The sequence below is a fragment of the Littorina saxatilis genome, linkage group LG2, assembly GCF_037325665.1.
Source record: "Littorina saxatilis isolate snail1 linkage group LG2, US_GU_Lsax_2.0, whole genome shotgun sequence".
NCBI lineage: Eukaryota > Metazoa > Mollusca > Gastropoda > Littorinimorpha > Littorinidae > Littorina > Littorina saxatilis.
In genome coordinates, this window is record NC_090246.1 from 39,283,358 (window position 1) to 39,295,265 (window position 11,908).

Genomic DNA, 11,908 nt, shown 5'->3' on the forward strand with positions numbered 1-11,908 from the left:
GGAATCGTTATGTTCGTAAGCTCACATACAATCATTGATGAAACAAACTCAGACCAGACCAGAGATTTGATTGATAATGGGCCCTTTATTCTATACAGTACCAGAGTAAATTATATAAACCATTACATGACAAAATAAGCTTCTTGCTCTTTGGAGTGATGTGGCCTTTGGCAGTTCATCAACCCAGTAATGTAGATCTGCCTTTTTTTACGAAGTAGGTACATGCATACCGAAAGATCACCATATGTGTGAAACCATACTGCAGTGTCATTTTTCAGTAGAGAATCAACAGAAAAAGAGCGTATGTTCTCCTTCACCTTCATGTTGTCTTTCTTCAAGCCAGAAACATCTTCAGTCAGACGATTAATCACAGAGGCCTGTTATGTAATTATCATCTGCAGCTCTGCCAACTTGAGGTAGTCTGTGTTCCAATAACAATACCCTCACATGTAGTCGTGTCCCTCTTTGCAAAGGCATGATCTGGCCCTGGTCCTAAGCTCTCACTAGATGCAGAGGGCAAAGGAATGGCTGCTTCTGTAAATACAAAATCAAATGTATACATTAGCAATATAATCAGCATCAATGATCTTGTTATCAGATTACACATGCATCACACTCACAGCATTTAAGCATGAAAATACCTGAGGGAAATAACTCCTGAAATTGAAAAAAACTTAGGGGTGCGGGAGATGCTCCCCGGAAATTATTTTGGAGTGTTCCATGCAAAATCAAAATTGTAGAAATCTAGTGCTATTTTTGTTGTTGCATCAATTAATGGTACATTTCTGGGAATAAAAAAAATGATTCAGCATGAGCTTTATCGATGTCTTGAAAACTGCATCACTATCTGTATCAAGTAACCTCCTTAATCTTCTCGATTCAAGAGTCTGTTGATTCAGAGATACTGTAGCAACAGATCTCTGGTTGATTGCATGCACGCGGCTTGTCGACAATGTCTAGATCTTGTTTGTTTGTTTTCTAAAATCTTGCAATTGTTTCGTGACCCTTCCTATGCATCCGTTTTGGGCTGCCGATTCATTTTAAATTTCTTATACACTGATGTAGGAAGACAATTTGAAGTCAGCAGATCATAAATTGATAAAAACAAACAAAGCTTACTTGGCTCTGAGTCTCTTCCAGATCCGATGATATTTTCAGCGTTGACACTGGGGGGTGGAAGCAAAACCGCTTGCTTGTCGTCGGTCTTCACTGAGCGGACAAAGTCACGTCTCCGACCAGTACCTTGTCCTTCTGCTAGAGTCACTTGTTCTTGATGTTCTCTCAAATCCAAGATTAAGGGTGGGTACGAAGTCAAAGGAGTTGGCATCGTTGATAGCCGTGCCATTGCCAGACACGAAGTGACGCGAGCAGACTTTTCAATGGCACAGATCTCTGGGCACAACAAACCCCTGTCGTCGGATTGCTTGCACCCATCGCGTCCTTCGCTGTTGCGCCTTCGCAATTGCACCCATCGGTCGGAAAGCCATACAATGACAAATTCTGTCCACCGTATTTCTCTGTCTTCATTGATTCCACTGTTGCACTTGCAGTTGTAAACACAACAGTTTGTCTCGTCGTCTCCGCACTTTACTTTGCACCAAGCCTCGTTGTCGATTTTTCCTTTTGCCCCCTAGTTCCGGTAGATCTGACAATAAACTTCACAGCGCATGCGCCAAAATTTAAGTGAAAAAGGTCTATTCGTATTAGTCTCTCAATCCAAAATATATAGATAAGTATGTTAACTTTGAAAATGTGCTAACAATTAAAATAAATGGTTTTGGGTTCTTCTCTGTAGTTAGCTACCACAGAGGCATACTGAACTTCTTCGCTTCACGCCGCTAGCGCGCCAGTTTCTCTCTGACCGGATGCGGCATTACTCAGCGGAATCTATCAAAACAGGAATACAGAGCTATCTCCCAACCGAGACGAAAGTGATTGCAGATTGGCCGACTTTGACAGTGATCTCCGTTATGTTCTTCACAGTTATGACAAGAAAATTGGTTGATTAAAATCAACATGGCCGAAGCAGGCACACATGCTTGTGCAGATACTTTGCAAAAATATGAATTGAAAACCTGCATAATTATGTAGTAATTTTTTTTCTTCTGGCAGCATTCCTTGGTTGGTACGGGAACGGGACAAAGAAGGGTTGTGTGGAATGGGGATATAACTTTTGACACCGACAAACTGAAGAATGAACAGATCTACAGGGCCGGACTACCAGGGGGGTTACGGGGGTTGCGCAACCACCCCCCCCGCCCCCCCCCTAGCCTAAACATGTACCGATCACTTATTTTTTAATTTTTTATTATTGTTTATTTTATGCCGTTTCATGCAAGGAGCGGCCATTTTCCTATCTCAGAATATGACATACACATCCCCACCAAGGGGACCCCCCTGGACCACCACTGGCAACCCCCCCCCCCCCCCCCCCCCCCCTCCTATTTGCCTAGTCCGGCCCTGGATCCATGAGATAACCGTCTCAATGGTCCAGGCTCAGAAAACAAAGAGTATATATATGGCCTGGGGCGATTGTAGCTTCCCTTCTTCGTTTCCGATAGACAAGGACAACAAGAAATTTGGTTGATTAAAATCAACAAGGGTCGAAGCCGTGTTGTAATAAAAGAAGCAGCAATGTACAAATAAACTTGGCCAAAAAATTATTGCAACAACTTTCGCACGCTAACAAAAGCGGTAAAACGCAATCCATTTTAGTTCAACTTTATATGCTGGAAAAGGTAATTTTTAAAAAAATTCTATTTTATTCGTAAACAGACACATGATAATATAACAACATCATTAAGAAGGAGCACAACAAGTTTAAAACTTATGATAAGTGCTCACATAAACATGCCTGAAATTTCATGGCGGAATATGATCAATGCGACACATGTTTTTGAAAAAAGAGAAGAAAAACAAGTCGCGTAAGGCGAAAATACAATATTTAGTCAAGTAGCTGTCGAACTCACAGAATGAAACTGAACGCAGCAAGACCGTATACTCGTAGCATCGTCACTCCACCGCCCGTGGCAAAGGCAGTGCCCGTGGAATTGACAAGAAGAGCGGGGTATTCGTTGCGCTAAGAAGGATAGCACGCTTTTCTGTACCTCTCTTCGTTTTAACTTTCTGAGCGTGTTTTTAATCCAAACATATCATATCTATATATTTTTGGAATCAGGAACCGACAAGGAATACGATGAAAGTGTTTTTAAATTGATTTCGAAAAAAAAAATTTGATAATAATTTTTATATATTTAATTTTCAGAGCTTGTTTTTAATCCAAATATAACATATTGATATGTTTTTGGAATCAGCAAATGATGGAGAATAAGATAAACGTAAATTTGGATCGTTTTATAAATTTTTAATTTTTTTTACAATTTTCAGATTTTTAATGACCAAAGTCATTAATTAATTTTTAAGCCACCAAGCTGAAATGCAATACCGAACCCCGGGCTTCGTCGAAGAGTACTTGACCAAAATTTGAACCAATTTGGTTGAAAAATGAGGGCGTGACAGTGCCGCCTCAACTTTCACGAAAAGCCGGATATGACGTCATCAAAGACATTTATCAAAAAAATGAAAAAAACGTTCGGGGATTTCATACCCAGGAACTCTCATGTCAAATTTCATAAAGATCGGTCCAGTAGTTTAGTCTGAATCGCTCTACACACACACACACACAGACACACACACACACGCACACACGCACATACACCACGACCCTCGTTTCGATTCCCCCTCGATGTTAAAATATTTAGTCAAAACTTGACTAAATATAAAAAGGAGAAAAACAACAAGGAAAACTTAGTTTGAATTATCGAACACAATCTGTGTCAATACCGAAAACGAAAACAAATACAAAACGAGAACGAAAGACACAACAAAATATCAACAAGTCGCGTAAGGCGAAAATACAATATTTAGTCAAGTAGCTGTCGAACTCACAGAATGAAACTGAACGCAGCAAGACCGTATACTCGTAGCATCGTCACTCCACCGCCCGTGGCAAAGGCAGTGCCCGTGGAATTGACAAGAAGAGCGGGGTATTCGTTGCGCTAAGAAGGATAGCACGCTTTTCTGTACCTCTCTTCGTTTTAACTTTCTGAGCGTGTTTTTAATCCAAACATATCATATCTATATATTTTTGGAATCAGGAACCGACAAGGAATACGATGAAAGTGTTTTTAAATTGATTTCGAAAAAAAAAATTTGATAATAATTTTTATATATTTAATTTTCAGAGCTTGTTTTTAATCCAAATATAACATATTGATATGTTTTTGGAATCAGCAAATGATGGAGAATAAGATAAACGTAAATTTGGATCGTTTTATAAATTTTTAATTTTTTTTACAATTTTCAGATTTTTAATGACCAAAGTCATTAATTAATTTTTAAGCCACCAAGCTGAAATGCAATACCGAACCCCGGGCTTCGTCGAAGAGTACTTGACCAAAATTTGAACCAATTTGGTTGAAAAATGAGGGCGTGACAGTGCCGCCTCAACTTTCACGAAAAGCCGGATATGACGTCATCAAAGACATTTATCAAAAAAATGAAAAAAACGTTCGGGGATTTCATACCCAGGAACTCTCATGTCAAATTTCATAAAGATCGGTCCAGTAGTTTAGTCTGAATCGCTCTACACACACACACACACAGACACACACACACACGCACACACGCACATACACCACGACCCTCGTTTCGATTCCCCCTCGATGTTAAAATATTTAGTCAAAACTTGACTAAATATAAAAAGTAGATGGGCCCCAAGTAATATATTTAAAAAAAAACTAAAAAAACATCGAACTAAGGTGTCCCAAAGCGGTTTGATTTCTCAATATATCTTTGGACAACAACAAAAATAGCACTATTTTCAAATATGGAAATGTTTGAATCACCTGTCTTTTTGTTTATTTGGTGTTTTACGTCGTTTTCAACCACGAAGGTTATATCGCGACGGGGAAAGGGGGGAGATGGGATAGAGCCACTTGTCAATTGTTTCTTGTTCACAAAAGCACTAATCCAAAATTTGCTCCAGGGGCTTGCAACGTAGTACAATATATTACCTTACTGGGAGAATGCAAGTTTCCAGTACAAAGGACTTAACATTTCTTACATACTGCTTGACTAAAATCTTTACAAAAATTGACTATATTCTATACAAGAAACACTTAACAAGGGTAAAAGGAGAAACAGAATCCGTTAGTCGCCTCTTACGACATGCTGGGGAGCATCGGGTAAATTCTTTCTCGTCCCAACCAATATGGGACTCCCCCTAACCCGCGGGGGGTAATCACCTGTCAGGAGTGTGTCAATATTAACAAATTCTGGAGCTAGTGTACCGATTGTTGCGGTTCTTGCATCATTAAACAGGGGACATGATAACAAATAGTGAAGAACACAAAATAACCACAATAACCACAAGAACATTCCGGGTTGTTTACTAGGTGGCGATTAAACATATCATATTGTAAATCACTCATTCCGGCAAGTCTTTACCTGCAATGCAAAACTTCAGTTTTGCGATTTGGGGAATAGTAATATGGTGGAATTGAAATATCAAAAGCTGTGAAATGTCGCTTGAACAGACCACATTGTTGTATATTTTCAGGCAACTTATTCCAGAGACTAGTTGCAGAAGGAATAAAAGATGACTGGTACAAATCTGATTTACACTGGGGAGTCTTACGCTCTAGTGGGCGTCTGTGGTGGTAGGGATTTAGGTCAGAAACAAGAGGTGGCAATAAAACGTTGAGGTAATTTGGTACATTTTTTCTTTCTTTATTTGGTGTTTAACGTCGTTTTCAACCGTTCAAGGTTATATCGCGACGGGGAAAGGGGGGGGGGGAAATTTGGTACATTGCCGTGGACCATTTTATAATATAACATTAATTTGTGACGACGTCTTCGCTCTGTAAGTGGTATAAAGCCAGATTCTGTATACAATTTTTCGTGTGAAGTGCCTTTAATTAACAGCACCAACAATAATTCTAATGGATTCGAGTTGCAGCTTCTCCAGCTCATCTGAAAGCTTCTTTGAACAATTATCCCACACAACATCGCAATAATCAAAATGAGGTAAAATAAAGGATTTATAAGTTTTTGAGAAGAAATATTTCCATTTAAATGTATCTTTAAAATGGACAATAAAGTCTTGTAATTGTTATTGTTGTTATTATTATTAAGGATTAGCCTGTATAATATGATGAAAGACCAAAACCTCCTATCCCTCCTCCACTTTCAGTGTCATGGGCCTGTTCAGGATAGCCTTGCATTAAACAATGGAACCCAAAGATGTGTTGAACTTGAAAGGTATCATTTTATTTGTTCAGGATGGAACCACATGGTAACAGTCAAAAACATGGCGGACATTGACTGCCCCGGATGTGCCTGTTCGATCAAGAGTTACTTCCCTTGAATGTTAGTCGCGAGTAGGCCTGCATGATTATGTACTCTAATCATGTCATTTCCAAACATCTCCCTTTCTTTTTGAGTTCAAAAGTAACTTGAGAACTGTTCTGGTACTGGTGACTGTGATTTCAAGTTCCTGGATTTTGTTGTTGTTGTTGTTAACCTTTTAGTCAATATTAATAATAACTGAAAAACTCAAATCATTTTTTTCATAAACTCTAAATCTCAGTCACTCTTCATTCATGCCATTATACATCAAACAAAGAAATGACATATTGCATACTGTCTTTCATACATTTAGTTACCTTACTAAATAATGTTTCTTGGACAATGGAAATTCAGCGTCTCAAGTAACCCAAATGAACTGAAATAAACGTTAATACTGTTCCTTGAAATGCTGTCTTTCCATTTCAATTTAAAATATCAATATTGCTATTTCTCACTATCACGACCCAAATCAAGATGTTAAACTTTTTCAACTTCGTTTGCATTAATATGGTCATGATATTGTGCACACAACAAAACTACTGGCTCACGGCTCAAATAATAAAACAAAACACAGAATGTGTTGCCTCAGCAACGCTCTGCAAGGCACCACCACCTCTACACTTCAGAGCAAAATCGGGCACCTCAGAAGCTGATAAGCTTATTTCTTCTTAACAACATCTTGACGATAGCGAATGGGCACTTTGGCTATGAAGCCTCTGGATGCACGAGTTACATGTCTTGTTTGGGCTCCTGCTAGCCTCTGTGCTCTGGTGAGTGGATGTGATGTCCTCAGAATCTGCTGGTTCAATGTCCTGGGATTTATCAGGTGACGTGACGACCTTAGGACATGCTGACGTGACATTCTGGGGATCATGTGATGCTTGACCTTGCTCGACAGGTAAGGGTGCAAAGGTTACCTGCCTTGGAGTCTGCAACTGTTGAAGGTGTTGTCGGTTGCGACGGGACACACCACCTGGCGTGTTCACCAAATATGTTCGGTTCCTGGCGTCTGCTGCGACGACTGTACCGTCAGCTTTCCACGGTGTTTCACCTGGACTGGAGCCAAGTAGGACTGTGTCTCCAGGTTGTAGCGGTGATAAGGCTGTAGCACCTTTACGCCTGTTGTAGTTCTGCCTGTAGTTTTCATTTGTCCCTGCGTCTTTCTTCCGGATGTAGTTGTCATCTGGAGACTGCGGTGATAGATTCTTTGGGAGTGTAGGAATCTTTGTTCTCAACGACCTTCCCATCAAGGCGACTGCCGGGCTCACACCCGTACTGGAGTGAGGTGTGTCACGATAGTTAAGCAAAGCTAGATCAGGGCCTGCCTGCTTCAGTATTTTCTTTGCAATCTTCACTGCTGCCTCAGCCTCGCCATTTGCCTGCGGGAACCCTGGACTGCTTGTGCGATATTCAAAGTCGTACTCCTCTGCGAAGTCTTTGAACTGCCGACATTGGAACTGAGGGCCATTGTCAGAAACGATGACCTCTGGGATGCCATGTGTTGCAAAGATCAGACGAAACTTGTTGATGACTGCGGTGGATGTGGTAGAGTGTAACTGACAAACTTCCAGCCATCTGGAATAATAATCAGTCACCACCAGAAAATCCCTACCCTGGCGCGAACACAGGTCTGCGCCTAGTTGCTGCCATGGGCGTTGCGGCAACTCTGTAGGACGAAGTGGCTCATGTTTCTGGGCTGGTCGTTCTTCTCTGCACACACTGCAGGAATTGACAAGTTCTTTCAACTGTGTGCCCAGTCCTGGCCACCACACTGTAGCCTGTGCATTTTGACTGCATTTGTTCAGTCCTTGGTGAGTCTCATGAAGCTTCTGAAGAACATTCTTCCTCTCTTTGGATGGGACAACGATTCGATCATTATAGACTAACAGACCATCAACTAGTGAGAGCTCTCCCTGCACTAGCTGGTATGGCCTGAACTGCTCATTGACTGTAGACGGCCAACCATTCAGTGTGTAGCTGATCACTTTCTGGAGTTCTGGGTCATGCACTGTGGCTGCATGTAGAGCATCCATACGTCTTGAAGTCACTGGCTTGCTTGTCATGACGAAGTCCACGTACGCTGTGACCTCGTCACTCAGTTCTTCATCCTCAGATGAGTGGGGAACAAGTTTCCTTGAGAGTACGTCTGCTATGACCAGTTCTTTCCCTGGAACATGACGGACCGCAAAGTTGAATCTCATGAGACGAAGTAGAAGTCTCTGACAACGAATGGGTGTATTGTCGATATCTCTCGACGACATGAGTGGTACCAACGGCTTGTGGTCTGTCAAGAGTTCGAACCTGTCCAGACCGATGAGATACTGTGAGAATTTCTCACAAGCGAAGACTGACGCCAGACACTCTTTCTCAATCTGACTGTATCTGCGTTCCGCTTCTGTCAGCGTTCTTGAGGCATACGCAATGGTACGAGATTATCGTCGATCCACTGCATCAGTGCAGCTCCCAGGCCGTAGCTACTACTGTCTGCACTCACCACCGTCTTCCTGTCTGGACTGTAAAATCCAAGAGCTGGTGATTGTGAAATCTGCCGTTTCACTGCCTCAAATGCTTGCTGTTGTGCTGGTCCCCAGCACCACGCCGTTTCCTTCTGAAGTAGATTGGTGATTGGCTTGAGTGTTGATGCCATGTGCGGTACAAACTTTGTCAAATAGTTCAGCATTCCACACAGTGTTCTCAGTTCTGTGACGTTGGTAGGTGGAGGCATGTCCCTAATGGCCTTCACCTTGTCAGGACCTGGGCTGACGCCGGCCTCACTGATCCGATGCCCGAAGTATTTTACTTCCTTCTGTCTCAGGTGGCATTTGGACTTGTTGAGTTTCAGCCCCGACTTCTTGATTCGCTCCAGCACCGCATCGAGACGACAGTCATGCTCTTCCATGGTGCGGCCATACACAATAGTGTCGTCCATGATGGTTTCGCACCCTTCCAGTCCCTGGAGTGTTTCTTTCATTTTGTGCTGGAAGACTTCTGGGCCTAGAGAAATTCCCATAGGAACCCACTGGAAACAGAAACGCCCGAATGAAGTCATGAATGTAGTGAGCTTCTGGCTGTCTCCTGCCAATGGAACTTGGAAAAATCCAGACGCTGCATCCAGAGTGGAGAATACGGTAGACTCGGCCATTTTGGGCGCAATGTCTCCAAGGTTTGGAATCAGACAATGCGGACGCTTGACGGCTTTGTTCAGTCTTTTATAGTCCACACAAATTCTGATGCTGCCGTTCCGTTTCACCACCGGCACCATGGGTGCACACCAGTCGCTGGGTTCAACAACCTCTCGAATTATTCCAGCTGACTGCATTCGTTCTAACTCCGCCTTCACATTCTTCTGAAGACCATGTCACTCCCCTACTTACCACCCTTCACTGGCTTCCTATGAAGTACAGAATCGAGTACAAGCTCGCTCTGTTAGGGTACCGCTGTTTTGAGAAATCACTCCCCCCCTATTTGTCCCATTCCCTCAGTATCTACGAGCCATCCCGTTCTCTCAGATCCTCCTCTGAAAAACTCCTTCGCATCCCCAAAACCAGGACCAAGACCTTTGGTGAAAGAACCTTTAGGTACCAGATTCCGACCGTCTGGAACTCGCTTCCAAGTTCTATCCGTGATTCCAGCAGCCTTTCCTCCTTCAAAACCCAACTCAAAACATACCTGTTTCGTAAAGCCTTTGCTTAGCCTGAGTAGACTCTCCACAACTCTATTCTGTTTTGGAACTCTCTACCCTGTATGTGCTTTATGGTCTCTTTGTCAATGGTATCTTTGTGTGTGCGCGTGCGTGCGTGCGTGTGTGTGTGTGTGTGTGTGTGTGTGTGTGTGTGTGTGTGTGTGTGTGTGTGTGTGTGTGTGTGTGTACTTTTAACATTGTACGCTAAGTTTTGCTTAGTGCTTGGGTTCTTGGTGTTATGTCTCAGTTAAATGTATGCTTTGTATGCTTGTTGATTTGTGCTAGTTTATTCTATAATGAATTTGTAAAGCGCCTGGAGCCAATTGATGGGACTCGCGCTATAGAAAAGTTATTTATTATTATTATTATTATTAATGGGGAATGGTACTCTGCGAGCTGTAGTCACGCAATAAGGCTCTGCATCTTCCCTCAGCCTGATAGGGACTGGATCAGTGTGTAGTAGTCCTGTAGTGCCAAACACACTTCTGTGTACTTCTTCGACTCGTGTCACTAGCCCCATCTTTGCTGCGACTGATCGACTCAGTAGGTTGTTGTCTACCCTACTGGCTACTACAACGACCTTGAACTTGTAGTGGTTCTCTTTGTAGTTGGTCTGTGCGTAGAATTCTCCTCACACGGTCAGTCTACCTCCTGGTGAAGTCAACACAGCAGCAGAATTTTTTAGCTTTGGCTGCCTTTTCAGTTTCCTGAAAGCTTGTTCAGACATAATAGAAATGTCAACGCCTGTATCGATTTTAAATCGAACATCAGTGTCCTTGATGCGAAGTGTGGTCATCCTCATCCTGGTAGTTGCAGTGCTTTGCTAACTCTCTGGGTGCTCTGAAAAACTCTTCTACTGTTTCACCATGTCGCTGTCTTCTCTGTTGTAGCTGTGACCTTTTGTAGATGACATTTTTCTTCACCACAAAGTAGCTGTCCAGCTTCTGAACCAGAGTATCAAAATCTGTGTCTTCCTCTTCGACTTCATCGCCGTCTTCATTCCGTGTCTTGCCAAAATGTAGCGACCGGGAAAACCTTTTCTGCATCGGGACCCATGACGTACAACAGTGTGTCGCGCTGGACATCCCCTGCTTCATCTTTCAATCAATCAATCAATCAATGACGCTTATATCGCGCATATTCCGGGGGTACAGTTCTAGGCGCTCTGCAGTGATGCCGTGTGAGATGAAATTTTATACGGCCAGTAGATTGCAGCCATTTCGGCGCATATTTACCTTTCACGGCCTATTATTCCAAGTCACACGGGTATAGGTAGACAATTATTAACTGTGCCTAAGCAATTTTGCCAGGAAAGACCCTTTTGTCAATCGTGGGATCTTTAACGTGCACACCCAATGTAGTGTACACGGGGGGAGGGTTCGGACACCGAAGAGAGTCTGCACACAAAGTTGACTCTGAAATAAATTTCCGCCGAACCTGGGATCGAACTCACGCTGACAGCGGCCAACTGAATACAAATCCAGCGCGCTACCAACTGAGCTATATCCCCGCTTTCAACTTTGATGCATTTCTAAAACGCTTGAATTCACTTATCCAGAGAGGCCACTCTTCTGCTTGGAAGGAGAAACGCTTGGGTGGATCTAGGCGCATTATGTTGAAATTTCAGTCAAAAAAGAACACTTACTTGCCGATGTCGATGTTATGGTGACACTTTGCACTCAAAAGTTACACAGTTCTGCATGAAAGTTCAGTTTCACTTCTGACACCATGTTCAGGATAGCCTTGCATTAAACAATGGAACCCAAAGATGTGTTGAACTTGAAAGGTATCATTTTATTTGTTCAGGATGGAACCACA

At 42.5% G+C, this 11,908-nt stretch overlaps 1 protein-coding gene and 2 long non-coding RNA genes across 3 annotated transcripts in view; 1 reads left to right on the forward strand and 2 right to left on the reverse strand.

Annotated features, from left to right (window-relative positions):
* LOC138956214 (uncharacterized) overlaps positions 1-11,908 on the reverse strand; it is a 103,118-nt gene that overhangs the window by 44,249 nt on the left and 46,961 nt on the right. The window lies entirely within an intron of this gene.
* The window catches only part of LOC138958971 (uncharacterized), a 55,938-nt gene that overhangs the window by 36,759 nt on the left and 7,271 nt on the right, over positions 1-11,908 (forward strand). The gene's annotated exons all lie outside the window — the stretch shown is intronic.
* LOC138958969 (uncharacterized) lies at positions 66-1,693 on the reverse strand. The gene is made up of 2 exons (XR_011453558.1): positions 1,120-1,693; positions 66-534 (listed from the first exon to the last, which is right to left on the reverse strand). It is a non-coding gene; the product is annotated as an uncharacterized lncRNA (long non-coding RNA).